At 32.7% G+C, this 14,301-nt stretch overlaps 1 protein-coding gene across 2 annotated transcripts in view; it reads right to left on the reverse strand.

Annotated features, from left to right (window-relative positions):
• The window catches only part of LOC129805534 (uncharacterized), a 332,356-nt gene that overhangs the window by 271,838 nt on the left and 46,217 nt on the right, over window positions 1-14,301 (reverse strand). For both annotated transcript variants that reach the window (XM_055853510.1, XM_055853512.1), the window contains exon 2: window positions 4,781-4,803. The gene's annotated coding sequence lies outside the window, so the exon portion shown is untranslated. The remainder of the gene's footprint in view (window positions 1-4,780; window positions 4,804-14,301) is intronic.

The following is a 14,301-nucleotide window of genomic DNA, read 5'->3' on the forward strand; positions in this document are numbered from 1 at the left end:
AATCGTTTATTTACGAACATGCACTCAGAAAAGAAATAAAAAAAAATCTTTGTTTTTTTGCACGCAATATTCTAGTAAATGTCATTGAGATTTATTGTCAAGAGACCTCCAATGTACACAAAAGAACCCAGTCTCACAAGTGCTTGAGAAAGTACAAAGGCATGCATACAACACACCTTTTTTTCGGCAAATTGTGTGATATTGCTCAAAATTGAATCAATAAGTAATTTCAGAGCAGGAAGTTGAATCATTGATGATGTTTTATTACCCGAAAAAAAAGAAGAGAAAAATACCATGGAAGTGATTCTTGGAGCATTAGGAGGAGGCATCACTTCTCTCCCAGAGAAGAATTTCCTTTGTTGTGGGAAAGAGAAAAAAACTTTTTCACTGATCATTCAGTTGTGAATAATTGATTACGAACAGCCAAGAGTCTTATAATGAACTGATTACTTTATTCTGTAATGTTAATTTGGGAAATATTAGTAACGGTTGCTTGTTGACTGATATTTTCTTATAAATCATAAGGGCAGAAAAAAATTCCAGAGTCAAAGAACACGTCTCAACATACCGTGGAAATGAACCAAACCTCTTGTGTACAACCCAGGGAAAGTGAAATAACAAAAGGAATGAAGAGAAAAGCCCGTGAAATAAAAATGTTGAGAATTGAAATTTAATTATGCAACATACACCAAATAGAAATTATCCTTCTCACAAAAATTATAATGAGTGGTACGCTTTGGTGAATTTCTTGACTATAAATAATTGTTATGACTTTTTTTCTTTTACCTCTATATTGGTATTTTTCATGTAATTACGAGGGCGAGGATTTTATTTTCACGTGATTCCTCCTCCATGGCACTCCTTCCGGATTTTCAACCACTTCTTTTTCACTTTTCCGGTCTCTTTCTCCGGGATACTTTGGCTGCAGCATCAAAATGAAACAAAGTATTAAATAATGCAGGCGAGAAAAGGATGAAAATGCCACTCTTTTAGAATGAAAGAATGATTGTAATATTGAATATAGAGGTGTAAGACTTTTCATAATGCTCGATTAGTGGTATGAGACTGAAAGTTATCGAGACTGTCGTTTAATGCCCAACGCACAATAACTTTTATTTGTAAACATGTTTTTAAAATTTTCTATACGTGTGAGGGAGATGACTAGATCTAGATCTCACTCATTCTCATTGAAATATCAAAAACATGTTTACTAAACAAAAGTTATTGTGCGATGGGCATAATGCTCGACGCACAATAACTTGTGTTTGTAAACATGTTTTCAAAATTTCCCATGAGAATGAGCGAGATGACTAGATCTCACTCACTCACTCACTCTCACTGAAATGTCAAAAATATGTTTACAAAACAAAACACATTGTGCATTAAGCATAATACGACACATTTACTATTTACGCAATATTTTTCTTTTCGAATTTTCATGCTTTTAAATTAAAGTTAAACAAATATATGTCGAGCTCACAGAGGCAAAATGACACATATCCTATGCTTTAGCCATAGGATATGTGTCATTTTGTCTCTGAGCTCCACATATAAAAATAGAGAAAGAGAATTTCTGTAAAAAAAAAAAACATACACAAATATTAAAAACAAGGCAACTAACGAAATTAAAATGAAATATGTCAATGAGTAGCTTAAAACTGGAAATTTGATAAAATTATATTTTGGCTTTTGTGTATATGGTGAATCCTATTTAATGAGCTTTTATCATTGACTTTTTGTTTAATTATTACAGCCAAAAAAATATAAAATGTATAAAATTAACATTGTTGGAAGATCAAATGTATAGATGAGAAGTAGTTCAATCAAGGGGATATTCCAAAACTTTTAAATATTTTCCTTATCACTTTGAAAGGGAATGTAATAAAACATTTTTGTACTAAAGCGGTAATCTTTACAAAAATTAAATTTTTAAGACGTTTTATTTTCAGTCGTTTCTGAACTATTGCAATTATTTATTCAAAGAACATATTAAGTGAATTAAGTTTAATGACTTGATTAAAAACAACTTGATTAATTGAAACGATTTTTCTTTTTTTTTGTGCATAAAATTTCAAACTAAAAAATGGATTTCCTAAAACTACATTAAAAAAAAAATTTCAAAAAAAAACATATTCCTTAAGTGTTTTTTGAGTGCTTACAAGTTTTAAATTTAATGGTAGTATTATTTTTGCCATACTAAAGAAAAGAGAAGTTCTTCACAAGACCTTGTCGCAAATAAATTAAAATTAAGCAACTAATGAAAAAATTATGATAAAATTCTATATTTTCTGTTTTAATTTTTCAATTTAACGTAAAGTATTCGTTCTTAGGAACTGCCCCATTTTGTGTGAAATTGCACCGCATTAGGAGTATTCCGGACCGGACTTTCACTCATTGGCATTGTCAGATGAAATTTTCTTTTTTACAAAAGAACAATGAAAGTACTATTTTAATTAAACCTTAATCATTTGTAACTTTCTGGTCCTTTGTCACTTATGGTTTAAAGGTAGTGCCAATGACCTAAACTGAAGACCAATCGCTCTTGATCTTCGAGAGGCGAATTCTGAGACGGATCTTTGGCCCAGTGAGGGAATCACTTAGTAGTGAGTACCGTATCCGGACTTAACATAAGCTGGAAGTTTAGCTTCCAGCTAGCTGGGACACATTCAAAGAATGCCAACTGAAAGAATGCCCAGAAAGCTACTAAACAGTGAACCTGAAGGGATATGCATAAGGGGGGGGGGGGGGAGGTGCCCCAGAAAACGATGGAAATAAGTAGTGTACAATGTCCTTCAACAGCTGGACGGAGCTGGTGGAGAGTCGCCAGGACTGGAAGAGGTTAGTGCGAGAGGCCCGATCCTTTAAAGGGACGTTGCAGCCACTTAAATAAGGAACTGTAACGTCCGGTCGTATTCATTGTGGCCGCGGAATACATATATCGTTTATTGCATTTTTTTTAAACAGGTAGTTATAGAAAACATGCAGTGGGACGAGTGGGACAAAATAAAGACTTAGTATCATTTTTAAGGGCTACAGCATATAAGGCAGTCGATTAGTAAAAATGGTCGGTATATATCGATTTTTAAATAGTAAATAATACATTTACTTTAAATAAATAATACATAAATAATAAATAGTAAGTAATACATTTTCTTTTCTTTTTTAAAATGCTTCCAAGTATGTATTTATACCTGATTATATTATTTAAATTGATTTATTTGAGAAATATTTTTTTAAATCCTTTAAAATACGAATTTAACTTGTAGTTGCTCGATTTTTTCCAGGAAGAACAGTAAGACTGAAATATAATTGTAAGAAAAATAGAGAACTCATCTCAGACTGGGGCTCTTGAAAAAAAATAAATAAATTTGCAACGTTAATGGTTGTGAAAAATGTGGCACAACCATCAAAATCAGCTAAAAAACGTTTCACTAATGACCATTTCTTATACCTTCCAGCCATGATTCCCTAGCTAGACGATATACTCTATAGCACGAGACGGGAAAAAAATAGTTACAATTGCTGAGGAATATTTAATTAAATGGGAAACTTCGATGCAACAACGGTGAGTACTCTTAAAATTGAATTACCCAGAAGATTTTTCTCGAGCGGCAAAGCCATGTCACAATGATAGATTTGCTTTTCGATTATTGCAATAATTGCAAAATAAATCATGATTATTTGCTTGTGATCTCTTCGGCATTTCCAAGGTTCTTTTTTTTTGAATTTGGTCTTTCGGGCACCCTCATGCCATTTTCATGGTTGTTTTTCCCAAGAAGATATTAAGCATGGATATTTGTAGAAGTGGGAATGGACTTTAAATTAGCAATCACGTCACGCACATCGCTCGAATTTCGTGAATAAATGAAAATGTGCTTCATTTACAATTGTATATTAAAAGATAATATGACGGGTTTTCTTACAAACTCGAAGAAAAAGTGGCCTTTAAGTAAACAGGAGAGCAACAGCGAATGCCGACAAAGAGTCACGGTGCCAAGAAGACCGGTCATATTATGGTTTTGTGTCGTGAAAGAATTTCAAATGGCCCACAATCGTCAGGAGTAGCAACACAGAGAACCTCAATGATTCCGTCACATTGACCATCCGCGAAAGAATACCATCCGAGACATTGGATATAAGAGACACAAAGGGATACAGAAAATCTGCACCAAAGAATGAACTTTTTGCCTTCGATCCATTGATGGCATACCCATGGAAGAGATGTCTCATCCCGACGTTATCTCTTCACCTCAAAATGCAATAATATACCTTTAATATAAAATACATGTTTGACCAACTCATCCCGAAATATTCTTTCAAATCCAATCCAAGGAATAAACCAAATACCATGTCCATTGGTTCCCAATGTGTCTTGGTCAGAGGGGATCGAGTTAAAGAAATTGGAATTCGTGTGGCACACAAGTATTATAGATTGTACAATATAGAAGTGAACTTAGAGAAGTGATAAGACGAGAATTTATGTGCTTCAGGTCATCTCTGCACTCATATATTACCACTCTCCGTGAGAGATGCCTCACAGAATCCTCGCACACGAATATTATTCTCATTATTATAATTCTGCCGTCAGATAAATCCATTATGAATATTCCTGGGACAGTCTTCATACCCACGTAAAAGGTGAAGAATTTTATTGAATTTTCTCTCTTATACCATCAGAGTTGGGTTAAAAGACGGGGAAAATTAACCTAGATGCAAGCCACGATACCCAGCGGCTAATTTACGAGGTGATGCTCAAAACTTTCCGGAACTCCATACTCACCGGAAACACTGAAGATGAGAAATCTGTAAAGAAGAATTTCAAACATTAGATACAGCTGCTTCAACATTCTTAGAACTTACTTTGGTCTATGTATTGATAATAATTTATTTGAGCATGAGTCCAAAACAGTTTATAAAGATCAATATCTAAGAATATGGTCAGTATTTTTTTTTAAATGAAATAACAAATTTTATCATTAGGGGATAAATCAGATAATAAAATATCAGATAAAATATTCGATAAATATCAGAGTAATAAATCTTTAACAAGATTTTCGAAGGGAAAAATTCAAGCCAAACCTATTTGAACAATTACCGGAAATCCAGACTAAAGTTAAACTTTTACTTATTACCGATTTTGAGACTTTATTGATTTCCATCAATAAAAAGTGCTATGCAATAGGCATTTATCTCGAACTTTGGAAATTAAACACAGATAGATTAGGGTATACTGCTTCATAATCTTTTCAGAAAATATTTTTGAGCAGATCTGACGTAATGTAATAACTTCTTTTCGGTAGTACCGACTGTCGATTCTAGAAAACTTAAACAATATCTGCAAATTTTTTAGCTAATATATTTATCAACAGACACATTCTTTTTACAATATCACAATAATAGTAAATCAATGCGCAAAAATTAAAGCATCGGGGTAGCATCGAAAAGTTGTCATTCCACCCCTGTTCTCTGGTCACCTGTCTCATTATCCCATTTCATCAAAAATTTCTGACCAACCATTGGAAAAAAAAACCTATTTTCTCATTTTTTTCAATAAATTTCTAATCTGCTTAAAAATGCTTGGCTATTTACACATTCACTGGTTACGTTTACGAAGTTATTGTTTGATCTCAAAAAATTTATGACATGTAGGGTAAGTGTGCCAAATTCCGGCCAGCTTGTAATTCCGGCCACCTTTTTTGTTCCTTGAATTTCCATAAATTTTTAGTTTTACGTACTCCAGAGATTATACAATGCAAAAGAATTACAAAAAATGTAGCTTCGACAAACGAGATGACGTGAAAAAGACATTGGAAGAATTCCTGAAGGGCAAGGAACTATGAGAATGAAGGTGGCCGAAATAGGGCACCAAAGCTACGTCTACATTTGTATTCATTTTAAAATGTAATAAGAATGATTTTAGAGTAAATAAAGACGATAAACTGTCTAGAAGGTCCAAACAACGCTCCTTATGAAGAAGGAATAAAAAAATCAATTTGCATTAAAAATATTACATTTCAAACTTCAAACTTGAGACATTGGCGCTTGTATGTAACTATGCCGAAATTTGGCACAGTTACCCTAAGTTATTTTTTAAGAAATATTTCTACTTTGAATAAGTCTAATAAAATCAGCTGCTTGTTAAAAGCAACAATTTAACTCAAACTTTCAAAAGATTTTTCTAAAAAGTAAAATATAATAAGTTTAGCTTAATTGGATTAATTCTTATTATAAATAAAGCGTCTCGGCGCGACGATTCGTTTTTGAAAGCATTTTTTTAGTTTTGTCATTAATGCTTTTTTTCGATCAGTAAATCTGCTGTAGAGCATAGGGGAAAGTACACTTCCCTCGAACGTGCATGCCTTCGAATAATGTGAATTTTCTTTTATTTTTCCTAAAAGACTTTAACATTTCTCTTAAATATTAGTTAATTATCAGTTATTGATAAATATGTAATAATTGTGTAAGTCTCTTAGGAAAATAAAAGAAAATTCATTTTATTCGAAAGCATGAACGTTCAAAGGGAGAGTACTTTCCCCTACATCGTAGGGCGTACAACATATCTGGCAATTAGCCCAGAAAACGGTCAAATGAGGAAGTCTCTTGTCTATTTCAGTGAGTCTCATCACCTACCAATATGCATTGTTCAAGATCGTTGGTGCTTGTGTTACTGAGAAAATTGTATTGTACTTCAGTAAGTGATTTTATCAATTGTAGATAACGGTGAGGACAGTTCAGTATGATGGAGTTCGAATATGAATGTCCGTTTCCTTATTTTTCTTTAAATATCCATCGTACTGCTCAAGATAGCCTCATTTACTAAGGCCTATTCAACCAAAAAATAATCCAAAGCAAGATTAAAGAAAAATGCTCAAATTTGTAATCTAATCGTTTTTCTGTTATAATTGCGCTAAAACCCCAAATAGGCTCGAGATGATCCACTATGATTATGTTTAGCCCATAAAATATTTGGTGGTAAGGAATTAGGTAAAGGATATTTGTATAAAGAACATATAATTCCTGATCTTAATCCACTAACATTTTGAGGTTTGGAAAACTCAAAAGATTCTAAATCGCTATCTTTCTTTAGATTTGTAGAGTTCGAGCGACTCGAGCAGTGAATCCTGTTGCAAATGTATCAACTGAAATTGATCCTATCTCTGATCATCCAAAGACATTCAACTCTGTTCCATCTTGTGGAAACTCTATAACATTTTTCCATTGGTAAAACTCTTGCAAGGTGGATTGTGTGAGAAATTGATTTTCTGCTAAATACATCGCCCAAAAGTGTATGATAAAAATGTCAAGAATTTTACACTAAAAAGTTTGTAAGACAGAGTCACAGAGGTATTTGCAGAATGCAGAATATTCATGCATACAAGAAATTCATGGAAGATTTTGATGCGATGATTATTGTGTGTATACTGAAAGGTTCAAAGAAGAAGGTGCACATGCGACAATACTTTATTCCCCAAGATTTTCTTCTATAAGACAAATTTCCATGTGTGCATACGTTCAATTTAATTCAGAAAATGCATTGCATGTCCCCTTCATCACCATCAACTTGTACTGCCATCCCCATACAATACCCATGGAAGAATATGCTGTTGGACTGATTGTAAATTTGGCATTCGGTTGAATAAATATAATTTCAAGGAATACAAATACAAATTTCAATCATTCAATCTTATCCCCCAAGAATTTATTTAATCCACCAAGTATGTATGGTGGAAAATGTAAACTAACAACACAATTGCATTACATACATCCATTCCATTCTTGCCCCCGTGTAGCACATGATGTAGCCTTTTAGGAATATGTTTATTTGGAGGAGTCTCCTCCTCCAGCCCTTTTTGCTTCCACTACACAAGAAACAGTTCAATATTGCTGTCCTTTTGGCCATAGTAAATTTATACAGTCAACAGTGAAGAATTCCACTCAAACAACTATTTCTTGCAAATATAATGCTACAGAACTTCATATGGATTTACTACTGGAAAATAAATGGATGGGGTATAGAGAGTATTTTTATAAAATTCCCAACTATTTTGCTAATAAAATCTCTATACACGAAAATGGAAATTCTTTTCATTTGATGGGAACTTTCTTGGAACTTGGAAATATATATATAAATAAAATTCTCCATCATACTGTTGACGAGGTCATAGGATCATACATAAAGGTCAAATAATCAGAAATTTCATAGCACGAACTGTAGCCTTATACAAAAAGTTTTATTGAATTCTTCAACAAAGAAAATTGACAATATTAGAAACTTTGTGTATGACTTACAACAGAAAAACCAATACTGAAAGGATCAACATCCAAATAAATTTGATATAAAATGAAAATGTATCAAAAGTTGCAAGTGAACTCAAAATTAAATTCCTCGTGAAATGAACTTCATCTGTATGAATTTTTCGTCAAACTTTTATACCACTCACTGGTTATTTGCAGAAAACGAATGAATTTTTACTGCAATCACTTTTCTATCAATTGGATTTAAAGGAACTGGTAGCAATATCCAACAAGAAACTTACACTAAAAATTTATCAATATTCTCGAAATAAACTAAACTCGTTCTTCCCCTTGACCCTCCAGAGACGACATAATTTACTGAAATCACTGAAATTTTCATTCTCCTCGAAGACAGTAATATTCCATCCTACAGCAAAGTAGAAATAGTGCGGTAATAAAGTTGAACATTAAGTCACCCATAAAAATTGCACATTTACCCCACACCCCCGTAAAAAAAAATAAAGGATTTTATCCTCCTTTTGGAGAAGCTCTGCCAATGTCTTTCCAAGAATCTAATTCGATTTGCCATGTGAAATCTCCTAGACATGTGCATAGACGATAATGTCACGATTGATTGAGAAAATAGAAGAGTGACCAAACAATTTCCTTTTAGCCATTTCGTCGACCAAGGCACAGAGAAAGAAGAGAAATTTGTAATTTCGACAAAATTAGTTCAATGGATTTACTTACGGAGACAGATGGAGATTTCTAGCTCGGTAATTCCGATAATGTCTCCCCGTTTTCGTGCAGCCATGGCCATCAGACGGAAAAGAATTACGATAAGTGAACTTTTTCATTGTTTTTAACCGTATTTGCTTACAGGGATCTTTTTCACTCTCCCCTAAATCTGTTGGGGCTACTTGCACGAATGCAGAAATATTTTGAAGAGTAACTTTTTCTGTGATTTCAATCCCAGACTCTGCCACACTCTCTTACCAGTCGCAGCAATTGATTGAGGGTTAAGAGGTGCATCATTCAAGACCGTAAATACAGTAAAAGTTTAAGTTTAACTATTTATACGTATGAAAAGTTTATATTTTAAATGAGGGAAAATCAGGACTATTTTTGGCAAAATTATTAAGTATTTTTAGCAATTTAATAAGAGTAAGTACAGTAAATTAATTTACTCTCGTAAAACTAAGTGTGTATTTTTGTAATGAATTTGAATAAATTGACGGAATTACTCTATAAATCAAAGTTGAGTTTGGAAATAAATCTTGTATATTTTGCTTTTCTAAGTGTCTTCAACATTGCGGCAGTACCCGAGATTAGATAATCTAACATTTATTTATTTTTTAATTTTAAATTTTTCTTTTGAAGTACTGTACACTCAGTTTGCACTCCATTGATTACAAACTTTTACTTAGGTCTTATTTACTAACGCCATTGATTGATATGGTGATTTTCAGAGTCTTATAATTTGTCACATATTGAAAAATAATTTCAAAAACACACGACATAAGAGATTTTAATTTCGTTTCTATTTTTGAAGATGCTTTACTATGTAACTTTGGCTTCGGAATAGCTAGTTAACACCTTTCGCACTGATAATCAACATACATATCTTAATATCTTCTGGAGATTAATGCGAAGAAAAAAGATTAAGAATAGAAAAAAAGAATGAATAATTTCAGTATAGTTCAGTCCCTTACAAAACGACCGTACACCCTTTTGCCTCTGAAATGAAATTTCACTTAGTATAAAAGTGTGGAAAGCCTAGGCCGTATAAGATGCTGGGACACAAAATATCTGCTCGGTACTTCTAACAAGATTATTGGAAAACTTCACCCACGGATTCTAGGAAATTATGGCTATCGAACAAGTACTTAAGTATCATTAATCTTTGAGTGAATATGAGATGCCCATGTCAATGATTTGTTAAATACATTGGGGAGTGACATCTTTTAATTAATCATTTAAGTCGGTATTAAAAAGACAAAAAAAGATAAGGAAAGATTGAGAAGAAGTCTTGAAAAGGAAAAAATTACTTAGTAAGGTAAATTGGTGGGACAATTTGTTTTAAAGAAAAGCTACATTCTAGCCTAATTGAGCTGCTCCTTAAGGAAACTACTTGTCCCTTCCGTGAGATTTCTTCCAAGATTCTAATACTTTCAAACCCGGTTATCGAATATTCGTGTCCATAAATTAATTTCGGAAAATTTTTATCTAGTCTAGTTCCCAGAGGTCTTAAAATCCTAAATAAGAAGTAATTTGACACTTTTTTTTTAATATTGTAATAAATCATTTTTCTTTAATAATACAATCCTGAAATAATTTTTTTCCAAAAAATCTTGAGTGATAAGAAAATAGAGTAGTTAAGTCGGGTGGCAAAACCTTGAGCCTGAAACACGTATAACAGAAAGTATCTTAAATCAGTACGTATCAGTTCTACTGTGTCAGTCATAATTTCTTCAAGAAAGCAGGGATAAAAACGGCAGCAGGACTAAAGGGAGTACGTGTCGCTGCCGCTGAGTCGAATCAAAAAGGTCAATAAAAGCGAATGATTAATGTATAAAAATAAAAGAATAAAAAAGGAAAACCTCGATAGGATAAAAAAGGATGGAAGAAGCGTTTTAAGAAAAGTATCTTAAATTTCATCATAAGTGTGGATATTTTCTATTCATTTTACCATTTCAACTATTTACATTTTATGAATATAATAAGAATTCTATAAGTTTTTAACAAAATAGAACTTTAGATAATACCCGGCATACCCGGTAATGGCACTATAATTTCATTTTAAATCTATCGATTTAAAAGATTCTAAGATTGAGCAGAAAAACTGACTTTTGCAAGTCCATTTACCAATATTTAAACACTTTCTAACTCCATGAACATCACTTATCCCAGTGATGACATCCCCCTGGGTGAGGAGGCATGATTCCGTGGAAATACGAAGAAAATCATCTATTCGTGGTTCATGGCACAATGAAATTGAGAAAGAGTACCCAGAGCACGTAGAAATTGGCGCCAGTCTCTTCTTTTTACAATCCTCCTGTGCGCGCATTTAAGCCACAAATACTCATTCTTTTATTCTCTACCCCATTCCTACTTATTGCTCCAAAGGAATCCAAAAAGGAAGGAGGAATTCGACGAGCAAATTGAGAATACAGTATGGTGAAGGAAAGAATGTGGGAAGTTGAGTGATTTGTTCTGGTCTTTTCCAATATAAACCTCATTCTTCTAATGGTGATAAATTTTCATTATCGAGAGTAAAATATAAATTCAGAGCATTACATCTCTAATTACAGATTGCAAGATGTGATTATTTCAGTCTTGAAAGCTTCTCGTGTTTCCATGTGATGATTCTTCCATTCTTTGCCTTCTTCATCACAATTCCTCCGCATCTTCGTGAAATTTTACCCCGCAATTTTCACAAGTACTCATATTATATCTTTTGTTTTTCATTAAAAGCTTTATTTCAATGGGTTTCTTTTTTCCGTCGAATTCTTACTTTTTAAAGGCTCAAGATATCGCGACACTTTAAAGAAAAAAATTAAAAATTCACACAGTCATTTTGAGAATTTATTATCAAATTAAATTTATTGTACCTGGCTATTGTATTATTATTCGGAGCAGAGATTCATCTTCTTCCCCTTTTTAGTACAACTTCGTAACCCAGAGAACTTCATATGGTCATAACTTCTATTCTAGCACTGTTGCCTCTACAGCTCGTTTGGTGCAAAGTGGAAATGAATCAAGGCGAAAAATTAATTTCCGCAGCAACATCTCTGGAATTCCAGAATAGCTCCCCATATTTTGCCCCAGTCCCATCTTTGCACAATTTGAGCTGAGAGATGTGGCTATGGAAATAGATATAGGCAAATGGGGTATATATGGAATCTCATATTCGCGTGTGAAGCACGGCATCATCCAAATGCAGCCACGGAGAATTTTCAAACAAATACCGCGTACAAAATGTACGAAAATTCATATTTTCACGCTGACACCGCAAAAGTGTGGGAAACACACTGATTGTGCTGACTTCCAAATGCACAAACATATGAAGTACAGAATTCTCCTGAGTTATTTGCTAAGAGATAATTTTCTGTGTGAATATTTGAAATTTGTCGCTGTTGCCCTCTTTCTCTTACTGCAGTCGCACCCACAATTTTCTGATATTTTCCTCGTTCACACTTTTGCAAAATTAATGAGAATTATATCTACAATTTTTCAGCAATAATTTGCAAACACAAATCTGGGTCATTTATGCTGAAATTTAGTAGAGAAATTAATTCAAAAAGCAACATTTATCTTTCACTATACTAGAGTGACAACACTTCTTAAGGGGTTATGTGAACCAAAAAGATTATAAAACACCATTATTTTCTTTGTATATTTTTTCAATATAATATTTAAAACATCTATTTAATTTAATCTCCTTAGCACTATATTTAAACTTTATTTAAACTGTATTTTCCAAAATTTTCATTTTAAAATTTTAAAAATTCAATCACTAATGGGACCTAGTTTTTAGAAAAAAAATTAGCTTTCGGTATAGTCACGATTAATCAGAATTATAAATTTATCTAAAGCCAAAAATTTTATATTTTCGAAAATCTTTAAGTTAAGTATGAACTTAACTCATCTGCTAACATTTTGTTCAATGATTTTAGACGAATCTACTCTGAAGGTAATAATAATAACAATGGTGACACAACCTTCCAAACAGGAACTAGGCCTTCCCACAAGGGGAGTTCGGGACATCCATTATTATTTTTTCTTATACACGTATGGAGTTGTCAGACCCATGCCCCGTGGAATCAAGTTCAGTTAAGCTCGCTGGATGCAATTCAAAAAGAAGATTCGAACTCGATACACTTGCATCATAGAGCGAGTGCTCTACCACTTGGCCCATTGAGTGGCCTACTCTGAAAGTAGAGCTTTTTCAAAAATGCATTCGCAAATCATATCTGAATGAATGAATTTTTAAGACTTTTAAATAGAAAAAAATTAGAAAATATAGTTTGAATTTTGTACTTCAATTTGCTTCGGAGTCTAAATTAAATATTCTTTTTATTAGTTTGTAAAAAAAATAGAGAAAATATTCAGTTATTTAATCTTTGTGATCCACTTAATACCTTAAAACTTTGAGGACGACTGAGTTAGCAGTGATCTAAAATATTTTTTTTCCTACAACCATCTAAGTTTATGCTTTCCTTTAAAAAGCCAAAAAAAATCTGCAACAAAAAAAATTCTGTTGTGGATTTTGGCTGCCTCCATCAAAATAATATGGAAAATATCTCAGAGTTTCTATTTTCGCTAAGACACACTTAGAAACGTATAATACTGGTAGAAAGTTTTATTCCAAAAACGAACCACTAGAGGAGATTTTTCATTATTTAGCGGTTCTTTTTCTAAACGCACCCTCAGATATGTCCTTGTGATTTCTACACTGTGAGAAATTTCTGTCAAAATTTGGTTTATTAAAGAAATTTTCACAGATATTTCTACACACGTGTTAGCAGTTACCTTTAAGGAAGAGTGGGACACCGGTGTCTCAAAACGAAAAACAATTTTTTCGAAGTTATTTTGTCCTTAATTATTTCGGAAAATCGATTTTTTTTGGCACACCGCACCGGTGTCCCATTCGTCCTTAAAGGCTTAAAGACCGATAACTTTGAAAAAGTTCTTTCTTCTTCTTATGTTCAATGAAAAGTGCACATAGACTTGCAGATATTTTTCGTTAAAGTATATTTTTTAAAAAATCTACGGTTTAACTTATTTTGCTCAATACACAAAAAATTCTATATTTCCAAAGATTTTCTTCTGAAATATTATTACAAAACTATTTTAAATAAATTACTTCACTTTTACAGAGAGTTTTAAAACTTTTCTTCAGATTTACTGATATGTAAACTAACTTACATTAACTACTAGGGGAAAGTACTCTCCCTTCGAACGTTCATGCCTTCGAATAATGTGAATTTTCTTTTAGTTTTCCAAAGAAACTTACACATTTCTATTAAATATTAGTTGACTTAATCATTTGTTGATAATTCCGTA

The sequence above is a fragment of the Phlebotomus papatasi genome, chromosome 3 (assembly GCF_024763615.1).
Source record: "Phlebotomus papatasi isolate M1 chromosome 3, Ppap_2.1, whole genome shotgun sequence".
Taxonomy (NCBI): domain Eukaryota; kingdom Metazoa; phylum Arthropoda; class Insecta; order Diptera; family Psychodidae; genus Phlebotomus; species Phlebotomus papatasi.